The sequence below is a fragment of the Oryzias latipes genome, chromosome 5 (assembly GCF_053564925.1).
Source record: "Oryzias latipes strain Hd-rR chromosome 5, Olatipes_Hd-rR_3.1".
Lineage (NCBI taxonomy): Eukaryota > Metazoa > Chordata > Actinopteri > Beloniformes > Adrianichthyidae > Oryzias > Oryzias latipes.
The window spans coordinates 13,051,278-13,075,969 of NC_136241.1; the positions used below are offsets into that span (position 1 = coordinate 13,051,278).

The 24,692-nt window shown below is 39.4% G+C and overlaps 1 protein-coding gene across 1 annotated transcript in view; it reads right to left on the bottom strand.

The window, feature by feature from the left end:
- ppp1r16b (protein phosphatase 1, regulatory subunit 16B) overlaps positions 1–24,692 on the bottom strand; it is a 92,741-nt gene that overhangs the window by 53,763 nt on the left and 14,286 nt on the right. The gene's annotated exons all lie outside the window — the stretch shown is intronic.

Below are 24,692 nucleotides of genomic sequence, written 5' to 3' on the forward strand. Positions count from 1 at the left end.
AGACACATTCTTTCTAGTTTCTGTACGTTACCACAGTGGATTTTAAATAAAACAACTCAGATGCCATTGAAGTGCAGACTTTCAGCTTTTATTCCATGGGTTGAACATAAAGATTGCATACAAATGTGAAAAACTAAAGAATTTTTTAAACACAATCCCTTCATTTCATGCGCTCGTCAGTAATTGGACAAATGAAATAACTGACAACAAAATGGTCATTACTAATATTTGGTTGAAAACCCTTTGTTGGCAATGACAGCCTGAAGTCTTGAACTCATGGACATCACCAGATGCTGGGTTTTCTCCTTCTGAATGCTCTGCTAGGCCTTTACTGCAGCGGCTTTCAGTTGCTGTTTGTTTGTGGGCCTTTCTGTCTGAAGTTTAGTCTTCAACAAGTGAAATGCATGCTCAATTGGGTTAAGATCAGGTGACTGACTTGGCCATTCAAGAATATTCCACTTCTTTGCTTTAATAAACTCCTGAGTTGCTTTGGCTGCATGTTTTGGGTTGTTGTCCATCTGTATTATGAAACGCTGCCCAATCAGTTTGGCTGCATTGAACACTAGTATCCCAGTGCCACTAGCAGCCATGCACGCCCAGACCATCACACTGCCTCCACAGTGTTTTACTGATGATGTAGTGTGCATTGGATCAGGAGCTTCTCCATGCCTTCTCCATACTTTTCTCTTGCCATCATTCTGGTAGAGGTTGATTTCGGCTTCATCTGTCCAAAGAAGGTTTTTCCAGAACTGTGCTGGCTTTTTTAGATACTTTTTAGCAAACTCCAAAGCAAGCCTTCCTATTCTTGAGGCTTATGATGGGCTTGCATCTTGCAGTGTACCCTCTGTATCTACTTTCATGCAGTCTTCTTTTTATGGTAGACGTGGATATTGATACGCCTTCCTCCTGGAGAGTGTTGTTCACTTGGTTGTTCTGAACGGGTTCCTCTTCACCATGGAAATGATTCTGCGATCATCCACCACTGTTGTCTCCCGTGGGCGTCCAGGTCTTTTTGTGTTGCTGAGTTCACCAGTGCTTGCTTTCTTTCTTTCTCATGATCTACCACACTGTTGATTTTGCCACTCCTAATACTGTAGCAATTTCTGGCATGGTTTTTTTCTGTTTTCTCAGCTTAATGGTGGCTCCTTTCACCTGCATGAAGGGCTCCTTTGACCACATGTTGTCTGTTCACAGCAAAATCTTCAAAATGCAAGCACGAGTCCTCTCATCAACTCCAGGCCTTTTATCTGCTTCACTCATAATGACATAACAAGGGAATTGCCCACACCTGCCCATGCAATAGCATGGAAGTCAATTATTTATTATTTACAAACCCATGAAATGAGGGGATTATGTTTAAAAATGCTTTCGTTTTTCACATTTGTATACAATATTTTTGTTCAACCCATGGAATAAAACATGAAAGTCTGCACTTCAATGGCATCTGAGTTGTTTTATTTAAAATTCACTGAGGTAATGTTCAGAAACTAAATGAGAAAGAATTTATCTCTGTCCAAATATTTATGATCCTGACTGTATATAATGAAAATTAAACCTAAAAATGCATTTCTCTGTAATTCTTCATTTAAATCGCTGTGAATCAGAAGCAGAAAAATAAATGCTGTTTGAAAAAGATTGTATTTGTGACGTAGAGAATACTTTGGGTGGGCCACAAGCTCCCTGGTCAACTCCATTCGGATGCATCCACTTTTAGACAAATAAATACATGTACGTCATGTTTTCCTGGTCCAAGCTAGTAACAAAACTGTACTGCTGGATAGCTCAGACATTGCTTGCCATTTTTGTTGCACTGGAGGGGAGAGCAGTTGTTCTGCGCCAACAGTACCATTTACAACTCAAAGATGAATTTCTAATGAACTACTGCTGCTCTGCAGAAACTGTGTCTTAGAAAACGACACAAAAAAGAAAACGACAGGTTTTTTTTATTTAGGTTAAAAACACCTTAATTATTATAGAAAGACCACTGGGAACGATTTAAAAATAGATCAAAAGATGATCAGAGAAGGTCTTATTTACAAAAAGTCTCATTCAGCGTTTTATTTTATGTACCTCATGATCAAGATTGACATTTTCAAGTTAAAATGTACATTTTTTTTTTTTTTAGTAACTGACTCATTAAGGGATCCAGTTTTAACTTTCCACTTGGTGCATGGGCGACCATTGATCTTCACCTAGCATCCTCCAACAACATAAACCACTTCCTCAATTCTACACGCTTAAGCTGATAAGAAGAATAACAGCAACGGGGCCAGAGAGTGAAGAGGGGATTTTTTTATTTTGTGTTGATGCAACAGTTTTTCAGTCTGTCAGTAAACATTTCTTTTTTTTTGTGATGAGTCTGGAAAGTGTTGTGCATTTAGAAACCTGCAGGATAGCAGTTTTGTCTCAGCTGCATAGAGAATAGCATTCACGGAGGAGACTAAAAGCAGACACTTGAATTGTGTATAAAAACAAAAAAATGGGACTTTTTAAAAATCAGTTTTATTTTTTTTTACCCTAGCTAATACTGAATCCCACAAAAGCACGATAATGGCTGATGAATGCAGCTTTACAAATATATTTCCCATGCAAACAAATGCTCCCTTTTACCAGTTTACTTAATGAGATTCGCATTTCCTGCTGCCTACAGCGTTGCTGTAACAGAACAGCAACATTGTGTGATTTACTGCTTGAGAAAGCAGTAAATTGGCACCTCCAGTTTGCCATCAACACCATGCTATATTTTCCCCCACAGCTCACATCAACCTGCTACAAACATAAACAGGAAACAGGCCATACAATCACTTCCTACAGCCTACATTTTCTGCCATCAGTTTAGCTACACAGCACTTCTCAAGAGGCAGACATTGACCCTTAAAGTCTACAGATGCTGAAAAGGTTCAAATACTGAGATCTGGTGCATCAATGACTTTTTTCCTCATGACTTCAATAAAACTAAATATGAGCTGACAGACAGACGAGCTGCTTTATTTAAGGACATCATTTGGTTTGGGAGCTATAGAAGCAGAGTTTTGGGTTATTATGGGGGTTATTTCAAACTTTACCTGTCAACGTTTTCTCGTTCGTCTCATAATTTGCAGTACAGAATTTCCCCGCTTATTCGCATTTCAATATTCAAGTATTCACTGATTTCTTTAAGTCACGTGACTTCTCCGGTTTATCACAAAAGCTCATACAGCTCATTGTAAGAGACTGTTGCGTCGAGGGAGGTACTGCGACAGTTTCTGAGGAGGGGAAGGGAGATGAGGAGCACCCCTGCCCGTCGGCTTCCTTGTTGGCTACGGAAGAATATTTTACACTGAGCAACAGCTAGTTTTACCAGTTCCTCAATCGCTATAAACGAAGTCTGTGCCCCTGCATGGAGAAATGGCATTAGCTGAATCAGAAGTAGCCGGAAAATATCCTGATAGGCTGAGGAAGATAATCTCAGTGAATAATTAGCATCCGGATGAATAAATGATGGATGAAACCCCCGCGAATATGGGGGGAATACTGTATACGGTACCTTTTTCTGTGCGGAAATATACCATCAGGTGAGACTATCAAAGAGCTGTCTGTTCTAGAAAAGTATATACGATGACATACCACATGGCTCTTTAAACAAACAAAAAAACAATCCTTTGAGTGCTAAAGGTTATTAGGTTGGATGAGTTCTAGTTCTAACAGACGGAAATGCCCAGTTTATTAGTCAACATGTGAAAGAAGAGTTATGATGCAGTGTTGCTTCAGGAGGTTTAGCAAAGTAACCAGCTTAACACACAAGTCAGCTTTCAATCTGGGTGCACTAAATGTTCATGTTCTTTTTCATCTGTGGCTGTATGAGTATGTGTGTGACGGGGACTGTAAGTAGTAAGACAGTCATCAAATAGGCCTGCACTTCTTTTTAGTGTAATGTTGTGCATACCAAACTGAAGTGATTAGCTATCTATCAAGTCCATGTACTTTATTTTAACTAAATAGGAGAAACCCTCCTATACCAAAAAAGACAACATTCGTCATATAAAGTTTAGAAAGCAAGATAAGTATACAAATTGTGAGTATTTCTAGTGAAGAAATTGTTTAACCTGTAAAAGTGCAGTACTTTTATAAGCAGTGAATGCAGCACATATATTATATTTAAAAAAATTATCTTCAAACTGCAGGAAACAGCAACTCTTTAAAACATCCTCCATTAAAATTCACTGAAAGCACTGCTTAATTTTCCCAGAATGCTGTGAGTGCAGCAGCACTGGTGATTACAGTTGTTTTGTGTCACGTGTTTGTGACACGCTCCTCCTGATAGAGCCACATCCATTCAACAACATGAAACAGGCCCTCCAGCTCATCCTAATGCACTGTAAGGGCTAAAACAGAAAATGTACCACAGCCCGGAGAAAGAGGCTGCATGGATGATGGCAGAGACAATCAAGAACAAAGCTCTGCACAAGAGCTGTAAAAGAGCTCACCAAGTCAAACACCATAGAAACAGACATTTCTGCTTTCTGCTGACGTTTTGTACCATAAGTAGCAACATAACGGATTGAAGACATAAAAGCTTTAAAACATTAACTAAAAATAATAATTCAATTTATTTGTTTTCATATTTTTTCTTAAAAACGCACGTCAAAAGTTAAAACCAGTTGAACTTTGACCAGTCAGGGACTCGAATTTAGTAGTGATGTATGGGTAGTATCTTTTCAAAACATGGAAGTACCAAATGTCTGAAAATGGATCACAAAGGAGAAATTAATAACTGCGGTTTGTGCCCGGACGGAATTACATGACATCGAGTCTTTCATATATCGGAATGGAGCTGTGAAAGAAAAAGCCTGGAGCCAGGTTTACGAGTTTTGCACCACTTTGACATTTCTAACTAAATTCTTCTTGGCGTATTCTTGAATATATATCCCATGCCGGGTGTGTACATAGCATAATATACTGGGGTTTGTACTGATACCTTCCTACTTGCAAAGATTGTCCTTTATCCTTAAGTTTGATTAAGTCCAAATGTCAAGGCACCATTTATCAATTCAATACAAGCAATCTCATTTTGAGCCCAAACAGCTGACATCGGTAACACAGACTAAATAAGTACCTTTTCTTTAATTACATAAAATTGTAGTTCGCACTGATGCATCATGGAGCACACTCTTCTGAGTAAGATGCAAGGCCAGAGCTAAAGTGAATTAACTTCAGACAGATGGTGTGTCAAACAAGAAGGGTTTAGGTTTTCTCTGGTTGTTTTTAATTGTAAGTGATATTAGCACTAAGAGAATGAAACCCAGCAGCCTTTTCTGATCAAATCAGGATCATCAGAGCAGAGGTAATAACATCCCTCTAGCACACAAACACAAACACACTCACACACGGCAGAGACAAAAGACACTGCAAATGACACAAACAGATGATTTGATTCCAAAATAAATTTGTACTAACCAGTGACTTGAAGCTAAAATTCTATGTTTTCCATACAACAATGCAAAGACTTTACCACCTAACACAAATAACAATGAAAAGAAGAAAAATGACAACCTTTTTATTAGATTTAGTTCATCTATCCTGAACTTCAGTGAATTTTCACATAAATAAATTCTCTTTGAAAAACTATAACTTTTAATAACCTAGATCTTCTGGTTTGAATCAATAAAAATATTTTTTATGAGTGTCCCTTAATATAAAGTTTGTAGTTTTGGTTATCTGGTTTTAATCGTCAGGCAGCTAATCAGACATATAAGACATTGTATTTGCCTGTTGTCTATGACAGTCCTTGGTTCTTTGGGCACACCGTCTGCATGCTTTCCATCCTGCTCCACTTAAACACAGCTGTCTCTAATGACTGTGTCACTGTAAGGTCTCTACAAAGGTTGATGATGAGCTAAACCAGGTGTGTTTGAGCAGAGTAGCATAGAAAACATGCAGGATAGGATGCCTAGTCTATTAAGTTTCTTGGAGCTACCAAGTGACCGTACAGTTTTTGATTTTTTGTTAACTCACACTCTGCATAGCTAAATGTATATGACTTGCAAAAAGAGCAGCTAACTTGCCTACAGGAGAGACTAATGTTGCTCCTTAACAGTAAGGGTCAAGGCAAATGCCTGTGCTTTAAGTTTACGCTGTCAGGGGAGCAAAGCTTTCTTTGAAGTCATAGAAAACATGAGAACCTGGAGTTAGCTGTAAGCCCTGTGGTGATACAACAGCCAGTGGCCAAGGCCAAGGCAGCAAATCACAGATTGACCTCAATCAGCTCCCTTGCTGCGGATATAAATGTTGTGCTGCACACAACCTTTGTGTTTTTCATTCTTATGTAAGAGGCCAAAATCTAAATTTGATGCTGTTGATCTAAAATCAAGAACACATCCATCCATCAGTCAGGCTGCTGCTCTGAGGATACATCCTCTGCTCAAAGCAATCTCTCAAAACAAACAAAAACAACAATTTACTTGAATATGTTTGGTGTTTTGGTTCTATGTTTAGTCCAGTTTCAGAAATTGGCTCCCTACCTAACAAAACTGAAGTCTAGAAGTGATCTTTAATTTTTCTATTGTTAGTCCTTGATAAAACACACAGACATCTTTATCAAATAACCAAGCGAATTCACCTTCTGGTACCAGGCCAAAACGGCTTACTTTATCTGCAGTCAATGTAAAGCATTCAGTGAACGTGTTCTAATTTAACTGCTCTGCCTTCATTAAAGAAATGTAACTCCTTCTCCGGACAAAACAATTTAGACAGCATCATTTAATTTAATGAGATGAATTCGAAAAACAGCATTCATTTGTAAGAAATCAAGTACAAATGCAATCACAGGTGTTGGAGGAGCTTAACACCACTTCAAGGAATCAAATGAAATCTTCATGGACTCCAGGAGTAGCCTGATACTTCCATCGTACAGCCGTCGTGGCTGAATGTTGCTGGTGAAATAATAATACGTAAAAATTGAGGGATTTTTCTACACTTATCACATATTAAAATTAGATTAAGTAGATTAAAGATTGTTTTTTTTATTTTAGCAGGATTATTTTATATATTTTGATGCAACAGGATCAACAAAAAAATGAATATTGTAGATTTTTAAAGCGTAATTTTAATTTACCTTATTTCAATTTTTTATTGTTTTTATCAATATGTTTACTTTTTGATTCTCACTTTTGTTTATTTTTACGGAGGGGGAGGTTCCGATTATCAGCGTTTCCAGCATCTTGTTCTTGTGCTCAGCCTATTTCTAATTGTCTTTCCCCATCAGTTTAAGGGTGGGAGGTGTGAAAGGAGTGGGGGGCTGGGTACAGGGATGGGGGCACTATTTATGTATTTATGTATTTATCTATTTATTTATTAATCATCATGATGATATTTTTTTTTTGTGTTTTAATGTAAAGCACTTTGTGTTATATTTTTATATGAAAAGTGCTTTATAAATAAAGTTTGATTTGATTTGCTTTGATGTGTCTTTGTGTTCAGAGGTGTGTTATGGTTAAAGTTTTGGATAAATTAGTAGAAAAAAGTTTAAAATAAGATAACCAAACATTTTTATGGCTGAACATTTCTTAAATGTCTCTTTTTTTTTAATAATTTGTTTCTGACTGAAAGAATAATTGAGCATTTTTCTCTGAAGTGACGAATCAAGAATGAACAATGTGTGGCTTTTTATTCCTAACGTGCAACAAAAAAGCTTTCTTGCGAGCTCTGAGTCAATAAATGTACTGCAAAAGAGAACAATATTAAACAACTATTGTAATTTAATAATTTGTATTTGTTTGTAACTTAGCACTCACGTGTCATTTCTAACTCTTCGACAGTATATGTTTAGATGTTTATGGAAACCTGTTCTTGCTTGATTTTTACATTAAAACTGAAAGTTGGGAATTAGGGATCAAGATATCTGATCTGAACAGAGGTGTTTTTGAACAGAATCACAAAAATGTGTGTTAAATTGGGCACAAAGCAGAGCTGATTTCCACTTCAAACCCTTTATGTGTTTACAGACCAGGTGGAACTGAGGTCACCCTGGACTTCGCTTCATCATGATGAGGGTGATTAGGTGCAAAGAGCAATATACTAGAGACCTATAGTTGATGTCTGAGTGAGGATCAAACTGCTGTATGGCACACACGCAGGCATTTCATCTAAAGCTTTTACCGATATTAACTGGCCTGGTTTACAACCTCCGCTCCAAATCATTTTTCAGTCTTGATCTGGAACAAAAAGCTGAACTGACTCAATGATATAAGACACTTTCAAAGGTTTGATGATTTCAGCTTTTTAAGAGTAGTTTATTTATGCCAAACATACAGTCAACAACAACCAACGATGATCTATTCAAGAGGACAGCTGAGTTTATTCTTTAGCTGAGTTTACTCCTTACCCCCAGTTTTCAATTTATATTTTAAAAAAAATCAAACTTCTATCTATCTATATCTATATACCCAGGCTGTGTCCCACGAACATGGAGTAGCCTAGACAGGGCACACATTTTTAACTCCCTCCTTCTCTTCCCCAAACCCTCCTCCTTCAGTGTGTGTGTGTGTGGGTGTGTGTGTATGTATGTGACTGGTCTAAGGCCTGGTCTAAGCCACACTACAGTGCACCAGGGTCAGCTGCACAGCCCACTGTGGGCACCTCCACAGCAGGGTCTCAGCCAAGGCTGGTTTCTCCTTGCCGCTTCATATTAAGACCAGACCTCTACCATACCCATCTATTCATTCATACACAAAACTCTCTCCACCCATCCCTGTCATGAGCAGCCTCTCTCCCCTGCACCATAGTCATCCCTCTTGCATTTAGCGCTCTTTTTACACCCTCTGTCCATCCCATTCGTGGTCTTCCTCTCATTCTGCTAGGGGCGACAGTGGCTCAGGTGGTTGAGCGGGTTGTCCAATGACCGAAGGGTTGGCGGTTCCATCCCCGCTCCCACCAGTCAAAAATGTCGTTGTGTCCTTGGGCAAGACACTTCACCCTCCTTGCCTCCAGTGTAGCTCCACTGGTGTGTGCATGTGCATGAAAGATCACGGTGATGGTCAGAGGGGCCGTAGGCGCGAAATGGCAGCCACGCCTCTGTCAGTCTGCCCCAGGGCAGCTGTGGATACAACCGTAGCTTACCGTCACCAAGTATGAATGAGGAGTGAATGAATAATGGACACAATGTAAGAGCTTTGAGTGTCTTGAAAAGCGCAGATAAATTCAATCCATTATTATTATTATTCTTACTCCACTCACATCAGATTAGTATACCTTTTTCACAAATCGCTCCCTTTCCATTCTTTCAACATGTCCAAACCATCCCAGTGCCTTTTGCTCTGCTCTATAAGCCAACTCTCGCATCACACCAGTTCTCTCTCGGATTACTTCATTTCTCACACGATCCATACGCATCACACCACACATATTCCTCAAACATCTCATCTCAACTACATTCAGCTTCCTCTTTTCCACCACTTTCAGACTCCATGCTATGCTACAATCAATCTTATCATTTGATTAATGAAAAAACTCCTAATGAGAATCAGAAAAAGGTAAGAAAACTGGCAAAAAAAGTCAAGTTCATCAAATGGTGACCTTCTCATTATATAACTGTAATGCTACTCAAAGCTCTTCATGACGACCTCTCCATGATGCCACAGCAACAACGAAGCTACTTAATAGCAAAATAATGAAGCTCTCATGATGTACCTTTCCAGTCACAGAATGCAAAGAAGTTTGATTCAAACATTTTCTGTAATGGTGCTCACAACTGCAGCTGCTGGCTCAGGAAGGCCAACTGTGTATCAGTTGCAAAATAATTAACCCAATTTTTGTTCACTGTAGCGTAGCACAGTGTTTCCAACCACAATTGATCAAGACTCTGCCCAGAGAGGATTATGAGGAGCTTTGGGAGTTTTTTCCAGTGGGTTGCTTATGCTCTTTGGATGATGTGGCAGTCAGAAGAAAATAAAAGATAGGAGGAATGCTAAAATACAGGGAGGAGGCTCATGAATCATGAGTAAACAGGAAAAAAGTTTCGGAAAAATTCAAGTGGTTGAAGAGGTAAGAAAAGGTTAGATACAGAACAACAAAGGAATAGACTGACGAGCACAGGACGAGCTCATAGTAAAACAAAACCAAGGTTACTTAAAACAGAAACATTGTGCACATTTTAAAGTTTCTTCACAGAAAATGGATTCGATCCTAAAAGCTGTTCCGCTGCAATACAAATTAATGAAGACTTAATGATTGATCCATCCTTTTTTGATTTATTGTAAGAGCATTCCCGGTGGTCTTAATTCTGACTATGCCATTTTTAGCCCAATTTTATTTTTATAAAAAGTTAATTTCTAGGACATTAGCTTCAGCAGAGCAGCAGACGTTCATCAGATATTTGCCTCCAAGTTGTGGGCGGAACTGTTGGCGTGGAGTAAGTCAGTGCTGCTAATTTCCCATCATCCCGTTGTTTACACTCTCTTCTGATAACTTAAAGCCTCTCACACCGCCAACCTAACATTACCGGTACATCAAAAATGGTGAGCATTATTGGAGCTATCCAGCCGTACAGTTTTTATCTGGATGCCAGCTCGGACGAGGAAAACAAAGACGCATTGATCTATTTTTTTCAAAAAGTGGATGCATCTGAATGGAACGGTCCAGGGAGCTTGTGGCCTGCCCAATGTTTAACTGCATTACTGCTACAGGCTTTTTCAAAGGACATTTATTTGTCTGCATAGTTGAATTAATAACGAAACACTCCGAAATGTAATGTTAAGCTTAACTGTATTTCTATATACGTCCTTCATCATGAGATAAAGGCAACAAGAACACCAAAAAAAACCTGATTTTCATTGAAGTGGGTCTTTAAGTCATTCGTACAGCTGTTACAATTATTCTTGATTGCTTAGAAACTCCTCTGCATTAAATGCAGTCCTGGAACATATCTTATCTCAAACAAGTGAACTTCAGTTGAGCAATAATCTAGAGATGAATGTCATTTGTTATTTCAAAAAAGAGAACTAACAATGGAAAAACGACAGACCACAGGTCTTACTGAGAAACTGCAGAGAAAGACGCGGTACAGTTTCCTTCACCATCAAAAGGCACTCTGAAACTGGGGGGAAACTGACAGGAAGAGGTCTGGCAGACACAAAGTCCCAACTGAATCTGTGCACAAGTTTCTGTCAGATAACACCTGCATGATAGGCGGCTTGCAAGACAACAGCTTCAAGTACTGCTTTAGTGTGGCCCTGGTAAGCAGGTCAAAGTTTTAACTGTCATAAGAAAACTGAGTTTTGGGGTTGATTGATTAGCATGCAGCAAGAAAGGCATTGCAAAGATGTCAGAAAAGACAAAGAAGCCTGCCTGTATAGGGCAGGATGCTGGAAGAAATTGTATGGAACAATGAGGAAAAGTTTGAAATCTTTGCAGGATCTTTGTATGTCATCAAAAAAATGAAAGACAGCAAACAACTGCCAGACGTGGAAGAGAAAGTGTGATGGTATGGGGCTGTTTTACCAGAACCGTGCAATGCTTTTTGTGTGTGCCTAGCTGGTCAGGGGCTCATCCCAACTCAATATAAGAACCTAAAACATACGACAAAGTTGTACCAGAACTACATAAGCCCAAAAGAACAAGATGCTAAACTTGTAAAATGTAGTGGTAAGCACTTCATTGAACTTTTTTGGAATCAACTGGACTTAAGAAGGAAAGCACAGCAACTGCACGGGCCAGACGTCCATCAAAACTGCTGCTCGGGATTTTGGAAGGAATTTCTTAAAGAATATTTCCTTTCTGCAGAAGAAACAAACGCTGCAATTGTGTCCAGCGGTTATATTTGTAGTACAGATTGGTCGATAAATTGATTACATTATTTTTTCATGTTACTCTGGTTGCTTATTTGTAGTATCCTTTTATTTCAAGAGTTGAATAAGAAATTGTATTGAAACTTTACAAAAAAAAAACTGGAAACTAAATGATGCTCTAAAACCTTTCATCCGTAGTGTATATGTTTTTCTAGGGAACTTTGTTGTTATTCATGTCCACCTCTTTTGCAAAGAGTGCAACATGACAGTTAAGTCAAACTTTGTTCAACTCATTCACAATAACTCTCAACATTGTTCAGTTATAACAAATTAAACACAATACAACACACTCACTTTACTGTGTTGCAGCACAGTACGTATAATACTGTGAGGCTTCTGACTACAGTAGCTGTAATAGTATGAAAATCAAGTGCGGTTTCGTAAGTAAAAAAGTTGTGTTAAAACATTTTGACAAGATTTTTAAGAGCCTTGTACCATTGACAATCACTTCAAGGTCAGTAAACGCAACCAAAAATCATATTTAAGGCGCACTATTAATTTTTGAGAAAATGAAACGATTTTCAGTACACCTTGTGGTCCAAAAGACACTCATTATGAACACGGTCTTTTTTGATTTAAAGGAAGCAATGGATCGGAATGAGAAGGTATATTTAACTTTGTTTGAGGCGTTGTCAGTCAGCACCAAAAGAGAAATAATATTTTGAAACCTTGAATAGTCCTCCTCTCTGAGTGTTTCCTATGATGACTTTGTTATCACTCTCTCCGGCTATGTTACAGACGCTCTCACCGCCAACATAACATTACCAGTGCAACAAAACTGGCAAGCCATATTGGAGCTATCCAGCCGTGCAGTTCTGAGCCAGATGCCAGCTCAGACAAGGAAAACAAAAGCGTAAAAAGATCTATTTGTCAACAAGTGGATGCATCAGAATGAATTAGGGAGGTTGTCTTCTGCCTACTGTTGCACCTACATCACTGCAACAGGTTTTTCAAACAGCATTTATTCGTCTGCTCAACGATATGAATAAAGAAATACTCAGAAATGTCATTTTAAGCTTAATTTTCTTTATATACGTCCTCCATCATTAGAAAAATGCTAAAAGAACATGTTAAAAAAACAAAAACATTATTTTCGTTGGAGTGGGTCTTTATAACTTTTGCTGTTTTCCAAAATACTTTCAGGAGAGTTAGTGCTGTGAGTATCAGCTTATTGTAGAGTCTTTTGCATGATGACAGATGGGATGGTTCAAATTGACCTTGCACACTACAAGATGGAAGAAATCGGTTTAGAAACTGTTTTTATTTTAATAAGTACTTAAAAAAACTATAATTACTGATTCATGTTTGTTTAACTGGTTTCTCAAGAAAGAAGAGGGCTGGTCTATTATTACACTTCCAGGCTAAACATTAGTTTCTACTCCAGTCTTTGTAAATGAATCAAGTCCGTCTGAATCAAGTCCGGCTGGAATGCTACAGTCTTGACCAGGGGTTTGTATGGTATTAACAAATGTAAAAAAATATATATAAACTGCAAAGATAAAAGAGAGCAACTGCAGTTACAAGAACAGAAATGTGAGATTGAAAGACAACAGTGACTGCAGTCAGCCCAAAAGTTTATCTGTAATTAAAAGGCTCCACTTCCTCTGATTGTTGGAACATTCCAACCCCCCAACAGAACTACTTCACTTTTGGGAGTTCTACAAGGTTCACAAGTTGAACAAGGTTAATGAATGCTTAATTCTCTAAAAATAAAAAGTAGGAAGCCTATTTTCCTGTATAAAAAAAAAAAGTATTTTGGATGTATTTTTTGTTAGAAATGTGTTTACACTGTAAAAGGCTATCATCCCATTAATTTGGTGTTAGTCAGCCTAGTGTGACGTTGCTGTAATAATTAAGTGTGATGTAACTTGTTACTTCTATCTTTTCAATCAAAGGAAAACAGGACATGACAAGAGCATGCTGGTCAGCTATAACATTACTATTGTTCAGGGCACATTCAAGAACTGAGGGCAACAAAGTGGAGCTCATGTTTTTCAGCTGCAAAGATGTCATCAGCTATATATCTATTTTAAACTGAAATATTATTTTAGAAAATCTGAAACTGGAGTTATATGCAAAGTGCTGATTAAGCCATTTTTATCTCTCATCTTGTATGTTGAGGCTCCTAAAGCACAATGCACTGTTTGGCCTTTGTTACTCCTGGCGGTGATAAAGACACATGAAGGTTAGGAGTCGAAGAACAGCTGATGCTGGTTTTGCACTGGCTGTCAGCCCATAAATCTGCCTTTCATATCTGTACTGCACAGCAAAAAAACACAATGATGCTGTTAGGGGTCTTGATCTGATGAAAACAGACATAAAGAGAAGAATTCAAAGATGTTACAAAAGCACAAACCAAGATAAGAAAAAAAAACATGGCAAAAAAGGCTTTTAGCAAACTGTGGAAATGAACTATTTTTTACTTTGAATGCAGGCTAATTTCTTGCCTACAGTACGTGTTCTTTTGTATTTTTCATCTTTTTCCAACATTTTTGGGATGTAAATTTGGAAATAGATAATTAACATATGTCCACAGCTAATTTCAGTCAAAATATTTTTTTGGCATTTTTTGGAAATAAATTAATAGTTCAAAATTATTTTTATAGAAATATAAGGTAAGCTGAGCCTTTCTTTTGAAAATAGTTATCACTTAAACATTTTTCGGTTGAAGTAGTCTAACATAAAAAGAATACTTATATGAAACTAATTGATTAGAAAAATACAAATGAAACAATAAAAACTCAAACAAATAAAGCATCAGTCATGCAAACACAAACCTGTTGCACTCTCCATCACCAGTAGTGCCAGTTACGGCGAGTACACTTTGAACGCAGACACAGAAACTCCTAGTATCAGGCACAACAGCTCTGTGTGTCGGATAGATTCCTGTGTATTCATGTGAGCTGAACTAATTCAGCTCTGTCATTATAATGAGTGTGCACTGTGTGTCCACATGCATGCTCGTGTAACAGCAGCCTCAGCAAAAAGACTGGGACTCACAACAACTCTGACACCCACCCCCCACCCCCCCGGTCTCATGAATCACAAAGTCCCGCCCCATTGGGGATCAATGCAGATGTCTCCACATCGCACCAATTAATGTAATCACCTACTAATACCACATCGATTGAAGCGCCCAGAAAAAGCATTCAGGGGGAAGGAAGGAGTTCTAGCTGGTACAGAAATTATGCTAAACATTGTTTACTGAGCAGATTCAGGTATATTCTTATGCAAAAAAAAAAACCTTGTAAACTATCACAGTAAATGTCCTAAATTCGTTTCTGGAATTTAAAGCAAAATAGACTCAATGACTTATATATAGAGAAAGGAAAAGCGGAAGCTGTTGGCTGCATCCAAACTACTTTTTGCAGTATTTTGAATTTAGAAGAGCTAAATCCAATTTCATCTAAATATTGAAGTAAACAGCGTCTACATAAAATGCAGAAAATACAAATATTTTCTCTTTCCTTATTTTACTAGTGAACCAAACATAGCACACATGCTGTTTGCTGGGTGCTCTGCTTAGTCTTAAAAAATTTTTTCGGAGCTCACTTGATAGAGAAAAAAGCTGCATTTAAAAGAAAACAATGCCATCACTGTAAGCACATCTTTATCTTCTACTAGATAAAAGGAGATCCTTTTAAAAAGACAAGTGTAAGTAAAGAAAATTGCTTTTTACATTGCAGATATCATGCTAAATGCAGAACCAAGTCTAGCCATGTACAAAAATTATAAATGCATGCTGTGTGTCAATGAAGCATATGCTTTTATAAATAACCTCTTCTAGATGCAAAGACTTTTTTGAATGATAATATTATAATGTAGTTTTGAACCAAATTTATGTAACCTGGGATTTTACCTTGTTATAAATCTCTACAAAGACTTAAAATTTCAATGCCTCCTGTCTTCCTCACTTCTATCAGCACAGAAGGTATCCTTTACGACACATGCGTCAAACTCAAGGCCAGCGGGCCAAATGTGGCCCGCCATGTCATCTTATGTGGCCCGCTAGTAGGGCTGTGATGATGACCTCATCACCGCCCTTTTTTTGTTTGTTTGTTTGTTTGTTTTTTTTGTTGAAAGTTCAGCATATGGTCCGTGATTGGAACTATAATAAACACATTAAACACGTTCATCTTTGCTGATAATTTACTTTTACTGCTCGTCCTGTGTTCAGACTTTCCTTCTTTCTTTCAGACTGTTCTCTCCTTCTCTGCCACCGCGCCTCTCACTGTCTGTCATCGGCGCGCCCTCTCACTGCCTCTGCTGCACGTGGCACGCAGCTCCCTTTACACACACAGGAGCGCTTTCAGAAGCACACATCCTTATTCTACAACAGAAGTTTCCGTCTCGTGAGGAAATACGACAAATTTACTGCGTTCTAATTATTAATTTCCATTTGTATTCATTTCCGTTACAAGCTAAGTGCGTTCTTAAGTGCGCGACACGGCCGCCCGCTGGAGGATTTTGTGTTGGGGGGGTTTATTACTGTTCTCAGTCACTCTGTAACACCAAACATTAGATTTCGATGAATATCACTACATGTTTTGTTTGGTAAATATTTTGTGCAGCGCAACGTTACGTGTCTGTATTAACAAAGGCGCTGCCTCCTGCCCCGCGTTCTTCATGGGTGTCAGGCTTCATGGCTACCAGAAAGGTGACAGTGTCTGCAGTCTGTTTACTACTGGGCAATATATAATATTCTGAGAAGATGTCTGTACCAGAGAGCACAGGTGAAACTCACGTGCAGCTAGAGAGCGGTCCGCTGCAGAAGAATCAACACGCACCTCCCACACACGTGTGCGCACTCCCTCCTCCCAGTCCTACACACGACGCAGCGCGCTCACACAGCCACAGGCAATCTACAACACCTACATAGTTAGTTCATTAGTTAGATAGGTAGTAGTTACTGTTATTTGTTAATAAAGAATACTACGTTGTAATTGTATTTATTTCTGATGCGGCCGCGGGGGGATTTTGTGGGGGTTTCTTGGGGGGGGGGGGGGGGGGCGGTTAACCGCGACACCACGCCCCCTGGTGGTTCATCACCGCGGTGATAAAAAATCCGACACGTCACAGCTCTACCCGCGATAGCATAAAAGTTTTTAATTTCTTAAAATAAAAATTGGTGTGTATTTATTCATATCTAGGGGGAATTGGAATTGAAATATCGGATTGGGCAACTATACATTAGGACTTAAACACTGTCCATATAACCTAACCTGACAGAATCAAATGTAAAAGGATTTATGCTAAAGTAACAAGCAAACATGTTTCTATGCTACTGTAATTGTCACTTTAAAAAGTTATAATAAATAAATAATGAGTTATTTAACATTAAGGAGTAGTTACATTTATTTTTCATTACATTTAGTTACATGTATAAGTTATATCTGGCCCTTTAAAGACAGCCACTATGCTGATGTGGCCCTCGGTTAAAATGAGTTTGACACCCCTGCTTTACGACATCCGCAAGGGGTAATATGTTTAATTGCTGTGTATCTTTTGTGTAGACCTGCATGTAAAAATGACTTTACTCTTGTCCTTCATCTTTATTCTCACTATCTGGAGCACAATCTGGACCCCAGCCTGCTGACAACCTTCTACCGCACGTCCATTGAAAGCCTTCTGACGTACTGCATTACAGTGTGGTACGGCAGCAGCACCATGGCGGACAGGGAGAGACTGCAGAGGGTAGTCAAAGCAGCTCAGAGGATCATCGGCTCCCCTCTCCCCTCCCTGTCGGACATCTATTCCTCCCGTTGTCTAGGCAGAGCGGGGAAGATCATAAAAGACAGTTCCCACCCTGGCTCTGGACTGTTTGACCTGTTGCCCTCAGGAAGGCGCTACAGGTGCATCAGATCAAGGACAAACCGCCTTAAAAACAGTTTTTTCCCCAAAGCCATAACCATCCTGAACTCCCACATGCACGGTCACTGACAGCTCCACCTCCATGTCTCTCTCTCTCACTATGCGCATCCCATCATGTAAAAACCATCCCAATATGTGCAATACCATCCCATCATGTGCAATACATTAAGTGCAATATATCTCTGCATTCATGGACACAGCAGGTTTCTTCTGTGTCTGTCATAACTACCTCTCTGCAGAAATTTCTATTGTAGATTTTGTTCTTCTGTAGTTTGTAATTTGTAAATTGTGCTCTTCATTTTGAGAAATTATTTTATTTTATTATTATATTATTCTGCGAGTTTTTTCTCTCTTGTATGTTTGCACTGAATAGTGAGCGGCTTTAATTTCACTGCATGTGTGTGTGATGTGAATTGTACATGTGTACAGTGACAATAAAGGCATTCTATTCTATTCTATTCTATTACTCATACTTTTTAAGGGAAAATTCAGATTGGACACATTTGGCCCGCTTTAAGTGAACCAGAGTTCATTTCCCTCGATAATCCGGAACAAATTTTCAGTCTGAATCCAACCAAGCAGACCCTGGTCCAGGACCAGAAACCGCTCTCTGACCCATCTTTCTAGGTGGTCTTGGTTGCCTTACGAGGCACGCGCACGGCACTGCTGTGACGTCATTCTAAAAGCTACCTTGTAATTTCCTTCATAGAATTCTCTTAAAACAATTTCATAACCACAACAATGAGAAACAGCAACTCATTAAAATGTGGTTGGATTAGTCTTCTCGCAGGCTCATCAAAATAACGATAATGTGATGCACAGCAGTGCCGTATGTTTTCCTGATAATCTATGTTACCAGCCTACCTTCATACCAGACGTCTCCTCATCACTGCAGTTGCTAGCATCCTCCCAGTTAAAACATACACGGAACGTCTCCTTGCCAGTAACTGCCTTGCAGTATGCCTCCACCAAACCAAAGTAACAAGTAAAAAGTGTTGTTCTTGACGTTAAAAACTGATAATCGGAATATAAAGTTTTAATAAGTTACCTATTCCGATAAGAATTGTAAAGCTCAGCACTTCAGTCTGTCTCTTATTGTTTTGACCCGTCCTCGTGGTTCCTGGCCGATGACTGCAGAGATCTTTAGTCACATGGCTTTGTTTATTTGTTTGTTGATCCATAACGGAATGGTGTGGTTGATGAGACCAAAGGCAAAGTTCGGGACTCGATCCGGAACAAATTAAGCAGACCCGATCCAGAACAAAGGATTTTTCCAGTCTGAGTACACTCTAAGACTGAACAAATGCTATTTCGTTGCTTATATGTAAAAAAACAGTCAAAAAACTAACAATGCAGCCAATGGCCAATATAACAGGAAGTGCTTCATAATAGAGGGCTGCATTGGGATTGGGTCCCGCCGGGTCCCGCGGGACCCAACCCAAATCTCGCGGGACTGGGCGGTTTCAATTGTGCTGCGGGCGGGAGCGGGCGGCGAAAAAAAAACCCTGCGGGATCAGTGCTGCCATGAATATGTCATGAATATATATTAGCGGACTACGTTAGGCTGTGCGGCTGTTGGATTCTTATGTACTGAAGCTCCGTGAAGGCACCAGGTAGAGACGCCCAATGGCCTCTGTCATCTAACCTGTTGTTGGGGGTGTGCAACGCCCCGCCCCGCCTCTTAGTGTGTTCTTTAAAGCCTGATACCGCGGTCACGTGTAGGCGGAGCTACCAGCTAGAGGTTATGGTCTGATCGCTACATGGAGCGATGTGTGCATAAATGCATGATAGACACGAAGAATGTGGAGAGATCAGGTTTATAATTTTGAAGTGTTCTACTTGGAAATCATGTTTCCATGTTTGGGTTTATAAAATCATCCCAGCGAAAGTCTGCTTCAACTCCCGCAGTAAAAGCTGCATCTTAATCTGACGCCCGTGTTTCCATCTCTCTGATAGAGTTTGAAGCCAAAGCCCCTCCCCTGCCTCTATACCTGCTTTTCCTCTCTACCTGTTCACCTGTTCATATACTCTGTAGCTGACAGTTGTTTTTCCCCGCGCTCCCAGTCTGTTCTACACAGAGAGCGCAAAATACAGTCATCATAGGTTAACACGATAGTCAGGGCGCTCTAGCGCAGCACACGGATGAAAGAGCTGTCAATCTATCCGGCAACACTGCGCGGATAAGGATGGAGCAGGTTACCTGGTAGGGACATGATGTCAATGGATGAAGCAGAAAAGAACCACAATCGAGGTTCATCGTGAGTCAGGCATGGTTCTCAGATCTGTGAATCAGCAAAACTGGAAAAGGCTGAAGCTAAAAGTATTTTTCTGTCAGGAAAAAATTAATTCGTAGATTTTCAGCTCTGTTGAACCATTAATGTTTTTTTCCTCCATAAATTCAAATGACTTTGACCTGCATCTTTACCGGCTGGTTCAGCGCGCTTCAGGCCGTCTGTCTGCGCGCGCACACACGCACACTTTTAACCGAACAGGATTTGTAAAAATATATTTAATAATTAAGTTGCAAATTTCAAAAAAGAGGAATGCATGAAAATATGAGGCTGGAGGAGGGACACGAATCTCTTTGATATCATCAATACAAAATACGTGTTTTTTCCTGCGGGACGGGAGACGATACAAAATCAATGCATCTCTATTACTGTGCGGGACTAAATTCTCTGAGTTTTGCGGGTGCGGGCGGGATTGGACATACATATTGCGGGAGCGGGCGGGATTGGACATACATATTGCGGGAGCGGGCGGGATTGGTCAGAAATTCAGCGGGCGCGGGCGGGAGCGGGATGAAGAAAATAGTCCCGCGCAGGGCTCTACTTCATAACGAACGATACACACAGATATGACTTGTGACCTCTGAAAGAACCAGGCTAATTAGCCCAAACATGACTCTTGGCAAAGTCAAACTACAGCCCTTACAGTCAAACTCACATAATACAGACAAAAAAAAGACACATCCCACCTTGAATGCAAACTCTATAAATCTATCTTGTGAACCTCCAACTAGGGTTGTGCCGATGGACGATGGTATCGTCCATCCTGATGGTTGACTGACATCCCGATGGAGAGACACCATCGTGATGCCACGCCCCCGCCAAGGTGCGAGTCGACCCTATAAGCCGCGGTTACATGTGCAAAATATCTTGATGGGATCAATGGTCGGATTAGAATCCAACCGTGTAGATGGGCCCAGAAAAACTTTTTCAGATTATAAAAAACATTCACATGGGTCACACTTTCGGTCGGAATAAATCATTCGCACATGCGCAGCAGTGTTTTTAAAAACCGGAAGCGAAACTTAGTTCCGCCGAGCGGCTACATACATAGATACGTCAGCTCGATATTGTACAAGATGATCTCCTAAACGTGCTTTTATTAATGTTACGGTTATTATGAAGCGCCTGTTCGCGCATCATTTTAATTTTAATCTGTGTGGTCAGTGCTTTTTCTGTTGAAAAACTGAGCCGGAAGCCAGGATTAGCAGTATGCTAACACGGGCTAACAACATTAGCATGAACATAAATCCATGCGTGAAACGCTGCAATCTGCATTTTGGCTGAACGTAAATATGTGGGAATAACATCAGCCTTTATTTTGTCAGGACACGACTGGAAACACAAATGTTTGAACGGTTTCTAAGGACTGAGCGGCCTTTCTGCTTCGAAGCTTACACACTGCGTTAGCTAGTGTGTAAGCCCCGACACACACTTTTGCCGGGAGACCCGCTTCTCCTAAAGTCCGGTTGCTCGTTCACGTAGAGCTGCGGGACGGATCACAGTCCTAAATCTCCCACACGTAACAAAGCATCCTTACTTCCCCTAAAACACAAAACTGTAGTCCGTCTGCTCTGCTAGAGACACGGTCGCTCGCTCCACTGGTCTAATCAAACGCAGGACCGGACCGGACCACTTCTTTTCTATTTTGTTTATTTTATTTTTTCTAAAGTCACTTCCCTCAGTTTAGACTGGATGATCGCGGATGAGTCATTATTTGGGAAATAAAATAAATAACGTAATAAAGTAAAATGACGAATGGCAATTATATAAGAACGAAAAATTTAAAATAGCAGCCCCCACCCCCCCCCACCGACGACATCATCGTCCAACCCGATGGTTGACGTCAACAACGTCAACTGCCAATTTAGGGGACATCGCCCAACCCTACCTCCAACATCCTATTGCCAACATCCTACTACAGTGACGTGCAGTCAGGAGAGGCAGGTGAGGCTGTGCCTCACCTGTCATTATGGGAAGAAAAGAGAAAAAATAAATTCAATTATTATATTTAATCAGTAATTTGTGCATTGCAGTCATTTTCCATTTAAATGTACCATTTTTGGGTGTTTTTTCTTTTTAAAATAGCTGAATTTCCACATTTGCCATTCAGATACTAAGTGACGTGCGATGAGGCACCAGCCCGCTGAGCCTCACCTTGGATTGCGCAATACCTATGCAGTCAGACGGTACTGCTGTCTCTCTGTATGTCGGTTCAATCACTTGTACTGTATGAGCTGAGTTTATATAATTTAGCAGATGTATATGATGTACAGTGTTTGTTTTTATAAATAACTGTATGTGAGGGACGTGTTTCTTGTGCTGAGCGCTAAACGCCGGCAAAAAAGCCGCTGGGTGAGGCCAGACATTCTCGTGCCTCATGTTAGGGGGCGCCGGTGAGCCCTGAGATTATGACGCTAAAAAATACTAGAAGAAGTGATAGCAAGCGGCAAGTCATTTTCTTCAGAAGGAGCGGCGTATGGACTTTATTTACAAGTAAAGGTAAGAGGATAATAACGTTTGTGCTTTTTTCTATGCTGCAGTTTGTATATGAAAAAAAACACGTTGAAATGATATTTTAAACAAAACACGTTAACTGTTGTCAATTAAATGGTGAATAAGTTACTCAGTATGGTTCATATGTTTGTAAATCTGACTGATGACGTCAGTGCCTCACCAGCCATTAACCTCACCGCACGTCACTGTCCTACTATATACTGCTGCATATGTGTAGATTTTTTTTAAGTATATGTTTTTGTATTGCTTAAATTAGTAACTTAGATATTCAGTATTATAAATTCAGTTCATGATTTAAAAAAATACTTTTGCAGTCAAGTAAATTTAAAGAGCATGTACATGTATGTGAGCAAATGCTTAAAAATTACATACAACAACAGAAGACTGTGTTCGTGTTAGGAGCTTGTGTTTTGTCATGTTCTGTTTATCTGCCGTGAGTCTCTGTGGAAATATCAGAGAAGTGGTATACATCAAACCGAAGAACTGAGCAAGCATCTGTACGAAGTGGCACCATAACCACATACAAGACAAAAAGCCACACATGCTTCTGCAGATGTTCTTATAGGACACTGTGCACCTTTCATTTGTTACAGACACCAAAAACCAAACCTGAAACTACCAAAAAACAAAATGTTAGCCTTCTATCTCATAGTGACTTCATTATGGTTCATCACTTAGACCAGATTACTGGTTTAAGACACCAAAACTTTTAAAAAAAGAGATAGACTAGTGAATATTGATGAGCCACACAAGCAAAGAGATACATATATTTCTGAATAAAAGAGTTAAGCATTGTTCAATCATTTTCTACACCATAAAGACACAGAATCTTTCTCATCATGCAAATACAACCTTATTTTGTAAAAAAAAATAGTTTTCTTTAGCAGCCGAATATAATTATTGAAGCTATACAACATTATTGATTTAATGCTCCACGTCAAAGGACATTAACTCAGTAAAATGCAACCCTAAATTAGAAGATAACTTTGATAACAATGAGAACATTATTCAGTCTGCCATCCCCAAACAACCAATAAAACTTTGCAGTAATGGATCATTTTAACAGTGGAGTCATCCCCCCAAAAAGTACCGACCATCGATTGATTTTATTGATTTCGTGGATTTTATTGATTTTACTGCTTTATCAATTTTATTGATTCTAACCACTATCACCGTTTCATGTGTGTGCTGGGTTTTATTTCTCCATACTGGAAACTGTTTTTAATATTGATTTTCTCCGATATTTTTGTACAGCACTTTGTAATCCTGATTTTGAAAAGTGCTATATAAATAAAGTTTATTATTATTATTATCATCTCAATTAAACCACAGAAACTGGATTATCCCTAAAAAGTAAAAACAGACCATCAATTGAAGTATGTTCATTTGTTGTACATTGTGGCACTGCACAGACAAGAAAAAAATTCAATATTGAATGCTTTTTGAAGCAGTTAAGTCACAAATCAAGCTTGTCTATCTATTGTACTCTTCCATTCAAAGGCTATAATATTTTTGCTACTTTATCCCTCTCTCCCTCAGCGTCCTCTAAGAAGACTTTTTTTCCCTGTCTGGATTACTTGCCCTACTTGGCGCTGGATGTCCTGGTGGGGCGAGAATTTATTTTCTTCAGCGAAGCCTTGATTTAAAGCACTCGGGTCAAACCGATTCTGGGTCATTGTCTCCCTAGTTATAATGAATCAAGACACAGGTAGATGCCGGACTGCATAATAAGAAAAGCAAAGAACAAAGAGGAACGCCATTTAAAACTAAGCAAAATAAATATATAAATAAAAGAATGTCTGTTTTATTGGAGATTTAGAGATTTATCCCTTAAAACGATTTAAAATCCGAACTTAAAAAATATGAAGTACCAGGCTTAGGTCAACCCAAATAATAAAATACATGATCTTGCATAAGCTGTTTACTACATGCTTGCAAATACTAAGCCAAAAATCTGCCGGTAAATCTGTGTTTCACTGCCAGGACAGATACAGAGGGACCTACTGACCAGAATGCAAGTGACCAACATTTAGTCACTACAGCACTACACAGAAGGTCCTACGGTCAGGAAAAGCTTAATACAATTAATCTAATTCATGATGGCTTTCAACCTGTCAACCACAGCTGTCAACACAAACAGTACACCCATTAGCTTCTCTTTAGATTTACAGTGTACAGAAGAATTGGCGCGTGC